General features: G+C 45.5%; 1 protein-coding gene across 3 annotated transcripts in view; it reads left to right on the top strand.

Moving 5' to 3' along the window:
- Positions 1-16,238, top strand: part of ZC3H6 (zinc finger CCCH-type containing 6) — a 202,835-nt gene that overhangs the window by 149,322 nt on the left and 37,275 nt on the right. The gene's annotated exons all lie outside the window — the stretch shown is intronic.

Here is a 16,238-nt window from a genome sequence, read left to right as displayed (position 1 = left end):
TTCCCAGTGTCTTTAAGTGCTGTACCTGGTGCAATCAGACAGTCTCTGGGAAAGATACCCATTCTTGGTGTCTACAGTATCTTGGGCCCGACCATAGATCCACTAACAGTGTTCTCTGTCTTCACATGAAGAAGAGGACCCAGAGAGGCTCAACGTGAGAAGATTTTCAGAGCCAAGTCCGGTTCCTTAACGTCAGCATCGAGGTTGGAGGCGTTGGCATCCACGTTAAGCATTGCACCAGCATTGAGAGCATCGGTAAGCATGGCTGCTGCTAGACCCTTACACACTGGGAGCAGTGAAGCATCGAGTTGGTCTCCACCTGCCTCAAAGCTTCCTGCTGTGCAGGCCCCCAGGATCGTCCATTGTCGGACATGACCCCTAGGTGACATGTGGATTCAACGTCGTCTTTGTCTGCACCAAGGAGCATCAGTGACATGCTTCGGGCGAAGGCCAAGAAGCATCATCAGTCACCCTTGACACATGGTGCTTGGGAGCTCCAGGGCGTTGAAGGATTTGGCACCCAAGAAGCATTGGCACCAGGAGGACCAGTCCCCCTCCATATAGGAGGTCTGCTCCCCCTCCATACAGGAGGTGCTGATGCGCCAGTCTCCCAGCAGCCAAGACCTAGCTCCCGCATCAACACCAGCGGTTCTGCAAACTGCGCCTGAGCCAGCACCCCAGCCTTTCCCGGTGTTGGCCCTCGATGAGCGCATCCAAGTCTTGCTCCCTGAGCCATTAGATGACCTCACGCAACGGGTTGCATTGGTTTCAGGGGTGCTTGCGCCTACCTTGCCTACCGTTGCGGCCCAACTTTGCCCTCGGCCTGCAGTGTGGCCTCTGACACCAATGCCGCATGTGGCTCCGGTGTCAACTGCCAACCAAGCCGGTATTCCCTCAACAGCAGTGGAGGAAGCTTCACCAGAGTTGAGGCAGGAACCGACTTCTCAACGCTGTTCTCGAGGACATGGTTCCTCCACGTCGAGGCAGATTCGGTCTCGACATTTGCAACACGAGGTATTGTCTGACACTAAAGAGCTCATGGGAATCAGAGGCGGATCCAAGGTACTTTTTCTCTGATGAGTCCTATGGAATTCCCTCTGAACCCTCCCCTCCACCTGAAAGGAGAAAGTCTCCTCCGGAGAGCCTTTCATTCCCTTCTTTTGTTAAAGAAATGGCTGATGCTATTCCCTTTCCTTTGAAAGTGGGGGCCAGGATACTCGAGGTCCTGGGCACACATCATCTCCTAGGGAGGCTGTGACAGTCCTTCTCCAAGAGGTACTCCAGGAAGTCCTCATTAGTAAGTAGGAGTCCCCTCTGTCGGTCCTGGTCATGCCTAAGAAGATTGACACCCAGTATTGGATCCACATGCACCGGGGTTTGATAAGCCTCAGTTGCCTCACAATTCCATGGTGGTGGAATCTGCTCTCAAAAGAGCCAGGAGTTCCAGGGACTATGCCTTGGTTTCCCCAGGTAGAGAAGCTAGAACGATGGATTCTTTTGGGTGGAAGATGTACCAGGCTTCAATTCTCATCTCCCATATACAAACGTACCAGCCCTTCATGAGCATTCACTTTAGAAACCTGGTGCGCAAGTTGTTGGACCTGGCTGAGATGCTCCCTCTGGAACAGGTTGAGTAATTTCACCAGTTGGTCAAGCAGCAGAAGGCATATTGAAAGTTCTTGGCCAGGGGCACTTACCATACTTTTGATGTGGCATCCAGGATTTCTGTTCAGAGTATAGTAATATGGCTGCGTGTTTCTGACTTGGAGCATTCTGTTCAGCAGAGTTTGGTGGATGCCCCATGCCGAGGAGATAACCTTTTTGGAGAGAAGGTTGAAGAGATCGCTGACCAAATAAAAAAAATAAAACATACTCATACCATCTCTTTTGTCTCCCACTGGGCGCCTTCTGCATCTGCCTCCTCAGCTAGGAGGACTTTTGGCAAACCAAGGAGAAGTACCTTGCAGAGCATAGCTGCAGTAAAAGTGTCCGTTTCGGATGACTTGCCGGGGGGGGGGGGGGGGAGGCTGAAGTTTTTTCACAAAAGGTGGCCCCATATAACCTCCAACAGCTGGGTTCTTCAAATATTCTGTCTCAGATATGCACTCGGTTGGTTCCAGAAACCTCAAAATTGCCCACTGAGAGCTTATTCAGCTCTCAGCACATGCAAGTACTTTCAGAGGAACTCTCTGCCCTTCTGAAGGCCCATGTGGTTGAATCTGTTCCACCAGGGGAAGACGGACAAGGATTCCAGGTGCTTTCTTGTGCAGAAGAAAACAGGAGGGATGCTTCCCATCCTAGACCTAAGGGCCCTGAACAAATTCCTAGTCTGAGAAAAGTTCAGGATAGTTTCCCTGGGCACCCTTCCAACGAGTCAGGGAAACGATTGGCATTGCTCTCTGGTCTTAAAGGATGCATATACTCACATCCTGATACTTCCAACCCACCGGAAGTATCTTTGATTTCAGCTGGGAACACATCACTTTCAGTACTGCATGGTGCCTTGTGGCCTCACGTCAGCTTCCAGGGTCTTCACCAAATGTCTAGCGGTAGTTGCAGCATGGCTATGCAGACTGGGAGTCCGTGTGTTCCCACATTTCGACGACTGGGTGGTAAAGAGCACCTCTCTGGACGGAGCTCAGGAGTCCATGCGAATGACTATTCGGGTGCTTGAGCTACTTGGGTTAGTTTTAAACTACCTCAAGTCCCATCGTCACCTTGCCCAGCAATTGGAATTATTATTATTATTAGCATTTGTATAGCGCTACCAGATGCATGCAGCGCTGAACACCTGATACAAAGAGACAGTCCCTGCTCAGAAGAGCTTACAATCTAAATAATACAGACAGACAAGACAGTTACGGGTGAGGGAAGTAATGGGTGAGAAGGAAGAAAGGGACAAGGAGAGGGCAATTGAGTAGTGGCTAGGAGCTAAAAAGCAGCAGTGAAAAGGTGGGTTTTCAGCATAGATTTGAAAACAGGTAGAGATGGAGCTAGACATATAGGTCCAGGAAGTCTATTCCAGGCATAAGGTGTCGCGAGAGAAAAGGAGCGAAGTCTGGAGTTAGCAGTGGAGGAGAAGGGGGATGACAAGAGAGATTTGTCCAGTGAGCGGAGTTCACGGGGAGGAATGTAGGGAGAGATATGAGTGGAGAGGTAATGGAGGGCTGCAGAGTGGATGCATTTAAAGGTCAGTACGAGAAGTTTAAACTGAATGCGGAAGCAGACAGGGAGCCAATGAAGTGACTTGAGGAGTGGGCTAGTGTGGGTATAATGATTCTGGCGGAAAATAAGTTGTGCCGCAGAATTTTGGACAGATTGGAGAGGAGAGAGATGGCTGAGCGGAAGACCAGTGAGAAGTAAATTGCAATAGTCCAAGCGAGAGGTGACAAGGGTGTGGATAAGGGTTCTGGCAGCGTATTCAGAAAGGAAGGGGTGAATTTTGCTAATATTGTAGATAAAGAAACGACAGGTTTTGGCGATCTGTTGAATATGCGCAGAGAAGGAAAGAGAGGAATCAAAGATGACTCCAAGGTTACAAGCCAAGGAGACAGGGAGGACGTGAGAGGCATTAACAGAGATAGAGAAAAGGGGAAGAGGGGAGGTGGGTTTAGGGGGAAAAATGAGAAGTTAAGTTTTGGTCATGTTGAGCTTTAGATGGCGTTGAGATATCCAAGCAGCAATGTCAGACAAGCAGACCGAGATTTTGTCCTGGATCAAGGTTGAGATTTCAGGGGTGGAGATGTAGATCTGAGAGAGTCATCAGCGTAAAGATGGTACTGGAAGCCATGGGATGAAATTAGGGTACCAAGGGAAGAGGTATAGATGGAGAAAAGGAGGGGTCCAAGGACAGAACCCTGAGGCACACCAACAGAAAGCGGGATGGAAGTTGACGAGGATCCACCAGAGTGAACATTGAATTCATAGGAGGCCTGGTAGATACATAGAAGGTTCGAGCCTACCTTCCAGAGACAAGAATGGACTTTCCTGTCGCACTCGCTTCCAGGATTCGAGCCTCTCAGCAGGTCACAGCTCAGCAGTGTTGAGATTGTTGGGCCACATGGCTTCCACAGTGTATATTACACCCATGACATGTCTTCACATGAGATCAGCTCAATGGATCCTGGCTTCTCAGTGGTATCAAGCCATGGGGACCCTGGAACATGTCATCCAAGTGTCCCCAGAGCTTGAACACTCTTTTTAGTGGTGGACAATTGATCCAATTTGACTCTGGGACTTCCATTCCAAATTCCTCAGCGACAGAAAGTGCTGACGGAGGATGCATCTTTCCTGGGATTGGGGGGGGGGGGGGCTGATATAGCTGGGCTTCACACCCAAGGTGTTTGATCCACTTAGGAAACAGATCTTCAGATCAATCTCCTAGAAGTCTGTGCGATCTGGAACGCTGTAAAGGCTTTCAGAGATTGACTGTTTCATCAAATTGTACTCATTCAAACAGACAATCAGGGTGCAATGTATTACACCAACAAGCAGGGGGGCACCGGATCACGCACTCTGTGTCAAGAGGCCATTCGGTTGTGGCATTGGGCTTCACAATATGGCATGTTCCTTTGAGCCACTTATCTGGCAGGCAAAAACAATACCGTGGCCGACAAATTGAGTAGGATAATGTAACCAAACAAGTGGTCTCTCAATATGGGCATAGTCTGCAAGATCTTCTGAGCGTGGGGCACCCCCTCGGTGAACCTTTTTGCCATTCAGACCAAACACAAGCTCCCTCAGTTCTGTTCCAGGCTTTAGGCCCACGACAGACTAGCATTGGATGCCTTCGTCCTATATTGAAGGACAGGTCTTCTGTATACATATCCTCTCATACCTCTAGTGGGGAAAACTTTGTTGAAACTCGAGCAAGACTGCAGAACCATGCTTCTGATCGCACCGTACTGGCCACAGCAGATATGATTACCTGTACTTCTGGAGAATGGAGTGTTTTCTGACCCTCATCACACAGAATGAGGAGTCACTTCTACATCCCAACCTCCATTCTTTGGCTCTCACAGCTTGGATGTTGAGGGCCTAGAATTTGTGATAAAGTCATCTCCAGGATAGTTGGGTTAAGGCAGTTTCAGCCTGAATACAAGTCCCAGAAGGCATTGCAGGCAAGGAGCCAGAGGGTGAGATGAAGAACCCGGACTGGACTCCTAGCTGCAATCAGGGAGGACATGGGTATAAACTAACAGGAGGTGTAGATTGGCTGCCACTAGGGGGAAAGAAAGCTAGGAACCCTGTGTGCAGGAGCTCCTCATTAGGCTAATGCTCAACTCAGCTGGTTTGGGTGTGAGGAAGCTAATGGAAGGAGAATGATTGGTTGTGGTAGCTGAAGCCAGGTATTGATTAGGCAGGTGGGAAGGAGTCCCAGCAGAGGAGTTCAGTTCAGGAGAGAAAAGCAGAAGGATAGAAGGAGTTGCAGGCTGAAAATCCTTGGGCAGGGAGGTCCCTAAAGTACTGAAGCAGGCTGAGATTCCTTGGGTGAGAGGAAGTCCCAAAAGTATTGAATTCACTGTGAAGCTGATGCAGGGGAAAACCCTCGGGTAGAAGGAGTCCCTAAAATATTGAACTCTCCTGAAGGTAAAGAGGATAGAAGGGAGAAAATGCTGCTGGGTGACTGAACTGTGATGATGAACCGAAAGAACTGTTTGTCTTGGGAATTGAATTACTGTTTATTGTGCACTGGATAAATAGCCCAGACTGGAGCCTGTAAGCCTGTATTGAATCCTGGTATGTGCTATGCTGCTGTTGGAACTATGTATTAGAAACCTGCATGGAATAAAAGTCCTTAAGATTGAAGTTACTGGTGGACATCTATTTCTTCACTGTACCGGGAGCCTGTGGCTGGAGGAGATTGTTCTATCCTTGGCTGCACAAGAGAGGTACCTGGTTACAAATTCACTTACTTGGGTCTTTTGGAGAGTATCTCCCAGGTCTTGTTGGCTTCCAGGAAAGGCTCCACTAAGAGATGTTAATTCTTTCAAATGGAGGAGGTTTGCTGTCTGGTGTGAGAGCAAGGCCCTAGATCCCCCTGCCTACATAGACCATGGTTGAATACCTTCTACACCTATCAGAGTCTGGTTTAAAGACCAGCTCTGTAAGGGTTCACCTTAGTGCAATTAGTGCTTATCATCAACATGTAGAAGGTAAGCTCATCTCTGGATAGCCTCTAGTTATTCACTTTGATGAGAGGTTTGCTTTTGTCAAAGCCCCCTGTCAAACTTCCACCAGAGTCATGGGATCTCAATGTCGTTCTCACCCAGCTGATGAAAGCTTCTTTTGAGCCACTGAATTCCTGCCATCTGAAGTACTTGACCTGGAAGGTTGCTTTCTTGGTGGCTATTGCTTGAGCTCATAGTCAGTGAGCTTCAGGACTTAGTAGTGGATGTACATTATACTAAGTTTCATCACAACAATGTAGTCCTCCTCACTCACCCTAAATTCCTGAACCAGTCGATTTGTCTTGCCAACATTCTTTCCCCAACCTCATGTCCATCCTATTAAATCAGCTTGCACACCTAGAATTGTAAGAGCGCATTGTCCTACTACATGGAGTGGACCAGGCCCCACAGACAGTCCACCCAACTTTTTGTTTCTTTTGATCCCAACAGGATAGGAGTCACCATCAGGAAAACACAAATTTCTAATTGACTAAAAGATTGCATTTCCTTCACCTTATGCCCAGGCTGGGCTGGCCCTAGTAGGTCATGTCACGACTCATAATATCAGAACCATGCCTGCGTCAGTAGCCCGCTTGAGGTCAGCCTCCAATGAAGAAATTTGTAAGGCTTTGACATGGCCTTCAGTCCACGCATTCACATCACACTACTGCCTGGAGCAGGATACCCGACTCAACAGTCGGTTCAGGCAGACAGTGTTGCAGAATCTGTTTGGAGTCTAGAATCCAACTCCCCTCCTAGGCCCATTTTATTCTGTTCCAGGCTGCACTCTTATTCAGATTATATTTAGTTTCATGTTAATCTGTGTTATGTCCTTGCCATTGTGAGGCCCAGTTAACCAGTGTTTGTTGTTTTTGCTGATCCTGGATGCTAGGGATTCCTCACTTGTGCAAATCTATAAGCCTGCTTGTCATTGGAGAAAGCAAGATGCTTACATGTAGCAGGTGTTCTCCGAGGACAGCAGGGTTTGTATTCTCACAGTCCCTCCCACCTTCCCTTGGAGTTGTCTCCTTATCATTTTTACTTTATTTTTGCTGTAGTATAAAACTGAGGAGACTGCTTTTGCGTTGCAGGCGAGAAGGCACTCGCACATGCGCAGTGGAGCGTGTCTCGCTCTCCACAAAGCTCTGTTTTTACTTTTATAAATCCTGGATCGGGTGATGCAGGTCGACTTCACTCGCTTGTGAGACTATAAAGCCTGCTGCCCTGGAGAGCACCTGCTACAAGTAAGTACTTTTGCTGTACCACATCTGGCCCCTAAAAGTTGGTTCGTGCACAGAATTAGACTTTTATAAATTGTTTGCCCATATGTGGTTTATATGTAATGCCATTTTTGTGCATACTTTACTCTGTAAAACAGGGTTCTTAACTGCCCTTTGAGAGTCTGGTGAAACCTGCAGACCCTTTCTCAGGAAAATGTATGCAAATGCAAAAAAAATAACATATGTAGAGGATCATTTTCGATATCACGTCTAAGTCCGACTTTGGATGTTTTGCTCAAAACGTCCAGAATCTGAATAGTGAATATAGTGATTTTCAAAACAGTGAAACATCTGTCTTTTTTTATTATTATTTAAATGGCCACTTGCTAGATGTTTTGTGCTCTGTGCATTTATCTATTTGGTCCATTTTTGGGAAAAAAAAAAAAAAAAAGAAAGTCTAAGTGAAAAACGCCCAAAATCAAGCCATTGGGATGTTGGAGGAGACAGCATTCTTAGTAGACTGGCATACAAACATCCCAGTAGAGCAGTGGGGCACCCTAGGTGGCACCGCAGTGGACTTCATATAAAAGTTCCCAGGTACACATCTCACCATTGCTCCCTATATTGTAGAATGAGCTCTCCAAAACCCACTAAAAACCTACTGTATCCAGCTATACACCACTACAATCGCCCTTATGCCTGCAGGTGTCACCTATGTGGGTACAGCAGGTTTCTGGTGGGTTTTGTAGGGCTGACACATTCCAGCACAAGTGTAATAGAGTGGATTATTGGCCTGGGTCCCCTTCTCCACAGTGCATTGCACCAACCACTAGGATATGCCGGGGACCTGCTTGCTGCTCTAATAGAACTGGCTATAACATCTGAGACCGTCAAAGAGACTGGTATGTACTGTTTATTTTACATCTTTGAGGGGGGGGGAAGGGAGTCGGTGACCACTGGGGGAATAAGGGGAAGTTATTCCTTTATTCCTCCAGTGGTCACCTGGTCATTTTGGGCACTTTTTTGTGACTTAGTCGTTATTAAAACAGATCTAGCTCAAAACGTCATAGTTTAGTCTTAGACATTTTCGTTTTGAAAAAAGTCCAGGTCTTAGGAACACCCTTAACATCTGGAAATGGGTTTCAAAAATACCAATCTGGACGTTTTGGCAAAAAAATGTCCAAATGCTGCTTTATACCTGTTTTTAGACGTTTTTCTCTTTTGAAAATGAGTCCCAGAGATATAGATTGTTTAGAGCTGTACCGAATAGCATATTTTACTATTTGGCAGAATACAAATGCGAAATATGAATAATGGCCATTGAGCTTTAATATGACAAATAATAAAAGAAGCAATGTGAAATCGGAGATCAAATGTTTAGTTCAGTAGGATTAGCATAGTAGAGCCACAGATTATTTGTATTTGAATTTAAATCACTATTTGGCCAAATATGAATAATGTATTCAGGGCACTATTCGGGACCAAATCGAATACGAATATTTGGTACTGTTCTAAAATATGTATTACCAATCTATCATTCTTAATTACAGTTATCAAAATAATCAGAAATAAAAATATATGAGGCTATTATCAATTATATACTTTTGGAGAAAATGGTTACTTCACACAAACAAATCTATTCTAGTTTCACCTGTTTTAGGGTATAATTTAGATAATGAGATTTACTGAAGTTAACAAACATTGTTGGAGTGTAGGGGACATAAATTATTTTGCTGCCTACGTTCATTATTGCAGAGCTGTACAGTTGATACACCAAACTTTCGACTTCGACCCCTCTATTTTTCTGCTGTCCGACTCTGACTCCTGTTATTAGGCTTTACATTTTTTTGTCCTGGATTTAAAATACTGATAAATATAACTTTAGTCCAGGACAAAGATATGTATGAATTAGTGCATCATTTCAATTAAAATTTTTAATGATTATTCACAGATTGAAGGATGGCAAGTGAGCAGAGAAAACTAACAATATTGGACCCGATATTCAGACCATGGGAGTTGACCTGGCTAACTCCCACATTTGGCGCTGAGCCCGGATATTCAATGTTGGGCCATTTCCGGTGACTGGCCGGTTACGTTTGAACCGGTTTATTTTTCGCTGGTTTATTTATTTATTGCATTTGTATCCCACATTTCCCACCTCTTTGCAGGCTCAATGTGGCTTACAATACATGTGAATAATGGAAGTATATTAGAAAATAGATAGTATTACAGCAGGATTTTTGGTAACATGATAGTGATAGGACATGGTAGTAATATAACAAGCATATATTGTAAAACAGTTCTGACTATATGTGGGGGAGTTGGTGTATATTCACATTGGTTGATTTTTGTGGTATGCCATGATAAAGAGATGGTCTTCAGTAGTTGCGGAAGTCCGTTAATTCGTAGATCGTTTTTAAGTTGCGCGGCAATGCGTTCCATAACTGTGCGCTCAAGTAAGTAAAGTTTGACGTGTGCATTAGTTTGTATTTTAGACCTTTGCAGTTAGGAAAGTTCAGGTTAAGGAATGTGCGGGATGATCTTTTGGCATTCCTAGGTGGTAGGTCTATCAGGTCTGACATGTAGGCTGCTGCAAGGCTTCGCTTTGGACAATGCAGGAGTCTGGCAGATGGCCACTGGCCCTCTGTGTCCTGCTTCAACTAATGCTTCTTTCTGCCAGAGCTCAAGTCTGAAGTGGAGAGAACTGCGGAGCTGGGAACCGAACCGGAGATACGGGAAAATCTGCTGGCGAGTTCAAACTGAATCACCAGGAGGTTCCTCAGAGCTGTTCTCAAGTACTTTGTGAATGTCTTGCTTCATTGATTTCTGTGAAGTAATAGATGTGGGATCAGAGTTCACCAGTTTCACCTAGAGAAACAGCTACTGGCTCATATTTGTCTCCCCTAAATAACTCTCCTCAGGCAGTGAGACTGGAGCTGGATCCTTGTCTACATCTATCCTTCCGTTGCGACAATGGGGAAAAGGCCTACAGTAACCTGCATCGGTTGGGCCACCAGAGACTCTAAAGGTCAACTTGCAATCCTTGAGTAAAGAACTTATCTTAACTAATTGAGCTAATTCTATTACTCTAATCTTGAGCGTGCTGTTCACCGCCGCTGCCTTGATTTTCTCTCCTCACATGCTATTCTTGACCCACTACAATCTGGTTTTCGCCCTCTCCACTCAACCAAAACTGCGCTTACTAAAGTCTCCAATGACCTATTACTGGCTAAACCAGAGGTCAATATTCCATCCTCATTCTTCTTGATCTTTCCGCTGCTTTTGACACAGTCGATCACAGCATACTTCTCGATACCCCTGTCCTCACTTGGATTCCAGGGCTCTGTCCTTTCCTGGTTCTCTTCCTACCTCTCCCTCCGCACCTTTAGTGTTCACTCTGGTGGATCCTCTTCTACTTCTATCCCTCTGCCTGTCGGCGTACCTCAGGGTTCTGTTCTTGGTCCCCTCCTCTTTTCTATCTACACTTCTTCCCTTGGTTCATTAATCTCCTCCCATGGCTTTTCCTACCATCTCTATACTGATGACTCCCAAATCTACCTTTTTACCCCTGATATCTCACCTTGCATCCAAACCAAAGTTTCAGCTTGCTTGTCTGACATTGCTGTCTGGATGTCTCAACGCCACCTGAAATTAAATATGACCAAAACCGAGCTTCTCATTTTCCCCCCAAACCCACCTCCCACTCCCCCCGTTTCTATTTCTGTTGATGGCTCTCTCATTCTCCCTGTCTCCTCAGCTCGAAACCTTGGGGTCATCTTGGACTCTTCTCTCTCCTTCTCTGCTCATATCCAGCAGCTTGCCAAGACCTGTCGGTTTCTTTCTTTACAATCATCCGTAAAATCCGCCCCTTTCTTTCTGAGCACTCTACCAAAACCCTCATCCACACCCTTGTCTTGTCACCTCTCGTTTAGACTACTGCAATCTGCTTCTTGCTGGCCTCCCACTTAGTCACCTCTCCCCTCTCCAGTCAGTTCAAAACTCTGCTGCCCGTCTCATCTTCTGCCAGGGTCGCTTTACTCATACTACCCCTCTCCTCAAGGACCCTTCACTGGCTCCCTATCCGTTTTCACATCCTGTCAAACTTCTTCTACTAACCTAAAATGTACTCACTCTGCTGCTCCCCAGTATCTCTCCACACTTGTCCTTCCCTACACCCCTTCCCGTGCACTCCGCTCCATGGATAAATCCTTCTTATCTGTTCCCTTCTCCACTACTGCCAACTCCAGACTTCGCGCCTTCTGTCCTCGCTGCACCCTACGCCTGGAATAACTTCCTGAGCCCCTACGTCTTGCCCCATCCTTGGCCACCTTTAATCTAGACTGAAAGCCCACCTCTTTAAGATTGCTTTTGACTCGTAACCACTTGTAACCACTCGCCTCCACCTACCCTCCTCTCTTCCTTCCCGTTCACATTAATTGATTTGATTTGCTTACTTTATTTTTTTTTGTCTATTAGATTGTAAGCTCTTGAGCAGGGACTGTCTTTCTTCTATGTTTGTGCAGCGCTGCGTATGCCTTGTAGCGCTATAGAAATGCTGAATAGTAGTAGTAGTAGTAGTACTTTTGGATTCCTTGGAACTAAAGGAAACCTATGCACTGTCTCCGGAATTTCACATAGAGATGCTAAGTGCAGCCATTTGTTTCTCTATTGATGGAAGACTTAGTTGATTGATCTGCATTAGAGTGAACTTGTAGCTAAGAAAAGCAATCCTCTGCGCAAAGAGGGTGGGAAGCAATTAGTTGCTAAGAGTCTGATTGAGCTAGGACCCTGACCGAGAGCTACTCTCCCCCCCTCCCATCTCCTCTGCTCAATATCTTATCAAAGCCAGAAATCTGAGCCTGAAGATCCTATGGGCAAGAAGGGCGGGAAGCAATTAGTGGCTAAGAGATTGACCGAGGGAGGAACCGGACTCATAACTAAGCAACTTAAGGCAGTGATGAGATGGAAACATTGATCAGCAGCCCACAGTGAAAAGAAACCAAAATGAATAACTTTAAACTACTCCTAATAATCTACTCCTTAACACTGATCCACTTAACACTAACCACCCCACTTGCAGAAAAGCAACATTATACGCATACTATACAATCATCAACGACTGATCAGATACACCACACCCCAACAAACTGACAACAACTTAAACAAAGGAAGACCACCAACATGTGGACAACCACCACAGAATACAAAGAAGGGCCCAAACAAACTCACCTCAACAAAGAAACGACAACTAATAAAAGTCCCACACAATACCAAACGTAGAAGACCCCATTCCAAGCAATCCAAGTGGGCTATATCAATGCCAGATCCGCAGTAAACAAAACAGCAATACTAACAGACTGGATCATAGCAGAAAAACTTGACCTACTCTTCATCACTGAAACCTGGATCTATGACCAAAAGGACCCCATAATCCTAGACCTATGCCCTCCAGGATACAAAATCACACACTGGACCAGAAAGGGAAAGAGATGTGGAGGTATAGCACTAATCTATCAATCCCACTTTACCACCGAAACCACTGCCGAGTCCATGACACCCCAACTTGAAATGGCCTCAATCAGAATCCACAACAAAACCCTTCGCGATCACTTGAATTGTGTCCTGTTTACAGACCTCCAGGGAATTGGAACGAAGACCAGACTAACTTCATGGACTTCATTCAAAAACATGTGGAACCAACTCCAATTTACTAGTAATAGAAGACATCAACCTTCACTTAGAAGACCCAAATTCAATCAGCGCACAAGAATGTAAGGAATTCTTCCAATTATGGGATCTCAAATGGCCACAAACGCAAGCAGCCCACGTCAGAGGGGCACACAGTTGGATCTCATCTCACACAAACTTTCAACAGAACAGAACTTAATAATAACAGATATTAAATGGACAGAAACACCCTGAACTGATCACTACAAACTAAACTTATCCCTACACTGGCGGAAGAAGGGAGTACACCATATACAAGATCACACATCCTACAGAACAAGAGGTCAAGTAGACACGAAAACATTCTGGCAACAGATATATAATAATGAATGAACAGCACAAACAGACTCCATACACTACCTCATGGAATGGGATAAATGATGCAAATACATACTAGATGAAATAGCACCCTTAAGAACAAGATTGCCACGTAAGCATAACTCGATACCATGGTTCAATGAGGAACTGAAAAAGCTAAAAACACAATCCAGAAAAATTCGAACAAGTATGGAAAAAATCAAAAAGATGAACACACACTCAACACATGAAAACAATCACAAAGAAAGTACAAATACGCTATAAGACAGACCAAAAGATCATACTATAAAACTAAAATAGGGACAGATTACAAACACACGAAGAAACTGTACCAACTCATGAACAAACTTATAGACACCAACCAGGTCACTATATCGAATACAGACATCCCAACCACAAATGAACTTGCTAAGTATTTCAATGAAAAAATTGTAAACCTTCGCAACATGCTACCTCAGGACAATACTGACATCGAAAACTTCGTTAACGAGTTGGACCCAACCACAGGAGAATACCCGGCTGACCGAACCTGGTTAAATTTTGTCCTCCTCTCCTTCACAAACAAACAGAGAACGTGAATTATTGATTTTGCTGGATCAGATACCAATATAAAAATACAGCTTTAAAGACTAATTGGGACAGAATCAGCAGTGGCGTACCAAGGAGGGGGCAGTGGGGGCGGTCCGCCCCGGGTGCACGCCACTGGGGGGGGGGGGGGGTGCCGCACGCCTGTCTGCTCCATTCGTTCTGTGCTCCCTCAGCCCCGGAACAGGTTACTTCCTGTTCCGGGGCAGAGGGAGCATGGAACGAGCGAAGCAGACAGGCGTGCAGCACCCCCCAGCAGGTAAAGATGCACCCGAGGGGAGGGTGTCCTTTCGCCGGGGATGGCGGTGGAGTCGCGCTGCACCCGGGGGGGGGGGGGGGGGGCGCATCGGCGATCCTCCCCGGGTGTCAGCCACCCTAGGAACGCCACTGAGAATCAGATAAACTGTTCTTACTTTCATTTCATATCCCCCTTCCACCTGGACTACTGATGACAAAAACTAGCTGGGTGTATACCTAAACCCATCAACACATCTACTACACCTAACAAAAGACTACACCTCCACCTATTCTCAGACAAAGACTAAGCCCATCTAAGCTCAATCACTCTCAGACAATGGACCATCAGATGTCCAGCTGATGTCATTAAACATGGGACCAGTTACCATGCCCCATCTCAAAACTAGATGAAACCAGTTTTCAGCTATCCCTGAGTTTTTATTGGATCAAGTACACCCTACCTGACTTCAGCCTAGGGCCCAGCAAGAAAATATAAAAAGCCTGGAAAATGCCCAGCTCTCTCTTGGAATCTGGCTGTCTTCATTCTGTCTCTCTGCTGGACTTCACACACCCTGACAAGAATTCTCCAGGCAACAACCATAACTTTATAACAAAAGACTTCTTCAGCAGAGAGGATTTTATATCTCTAGTATTTGAATTCCAGTGCTGTTAAATGTGTATTTTTTTAAATACTGTTTCATGGTAGTTCTATTATTAGGTTTCAGTATGCTGTTTTCAAGTTTACCTCATTTATTGTATTTATGTCTATACTTTGTTATTTTACTATTGTTATGCTGTTAACAAAATTGTAAGTTTTATGTTAAACTGTACCTGCTGTACACCGCCCTAGGTGAATCTCTTCATAAAAGGCAATTAATAAATCCCAATAAATTAAAAAAAACAAAATGCTGTAACTCACAAATGGATTTCAGAGTATGTTGATTTACTATTTTTTAAATGTTATATCATATTGTAAACCGTTCTGATTTACTTCTGTAACAAGTGACAGTCCTAGTAAATGAATAAACGATAAATGATATAGTACACTGTTAATGGTGGGAGCTGTATACATGATTTTGAATACTGCAGCTGCCATTCCTATGGGCTAGTTTACCCTTTTTCATGTGTGGGAGGAGGATGAATCACACAAGTGAGGGGGGAAGGGGTGGATGGTGGGGAAGGGAGGGAAGGTTTTAAGTTTTGGGTATTAAGGGGATGAGAAAGGTGCTGACTTTATTAAGAAGAGGTCTGTTTGCCATTAATTCTGCTAGGTTCTGCTTTCAGTCTAGCTTTATTGCTTGTATGTATGTCTTTCTTAGTGGCTGCTTGGCAGCTTTCAGTCATTGCACTAATTCTTGTCTGTGTAGCCTAGATTTGTGTCCTGTCTAGTCTGTCTTGTTTGGTTCCCTGTTCACCTTGGGCTTCTGCCCTTCCCTAGTTAGTCAAACTGTCTTAAAGTCCTTTACCCGTATAGTATCCGTTCTTCCTCTGTGGCTGGTTGTCTCAGCTTCAGTTCCCTTCCTGCTTGTGTCTGCCCTGCTTGCTTTCAGTTTCTTCCAGCAAGCCTGTTTGGAAATCCTGATTCCTATCCTGAACCTTGTTTTGACCACGTTTGTTTAAAAATCTTTTCTAGTGTGAGTTTCTTGGTGTTCCAGCCTGCTTGCTCCAGTACCAGCTTTCCTCTAAGTCCTGCCGCTGCCTGCACCCAGGGCTCAACCCCTGGGGAACGGCAGTCAAGTGTATGTGAAGCCTAGTTCCAGTCCAGGTGTGTTCCAGTCCATGTGTTCCGGCTTGCTTATCTGCGTCTGCAGTCCCTGCCTTGCTGGTGTGCTAGCCCAGTGCTGGTTGGGAGGTTTTGCCTGCTGCTGCCGCACCTCGGTAGTGGTCCAAGGGCTCACGAAGCCAGGTTTAGCCTTGAGAGTCCTGACAGAATGCAAAGGCCATGAGCTCGGCAAGATCATCCTTCCAGCTGGGCCTCCAG

Source organism: Microcaecilia unicolor, chromosome 3 (assembly GCF_901765095.1).
Source record: "Microcaecilia unicolor chromosome 3, aMicUni1.1, whole genome shotgun sequence".
In the NCBI taxonomy this organism is placed as follows: Eukaryota; Metazoa; Chordata; class Amphibia; order Gymnophiona; family Siphonopidae; genus Microcaecilia; species Microcaecilia unicolor.
Note: the sequence above shows the minus strand (reverse complement) of the source record. Positions and strands in the feature narration are given on the sequence as shown.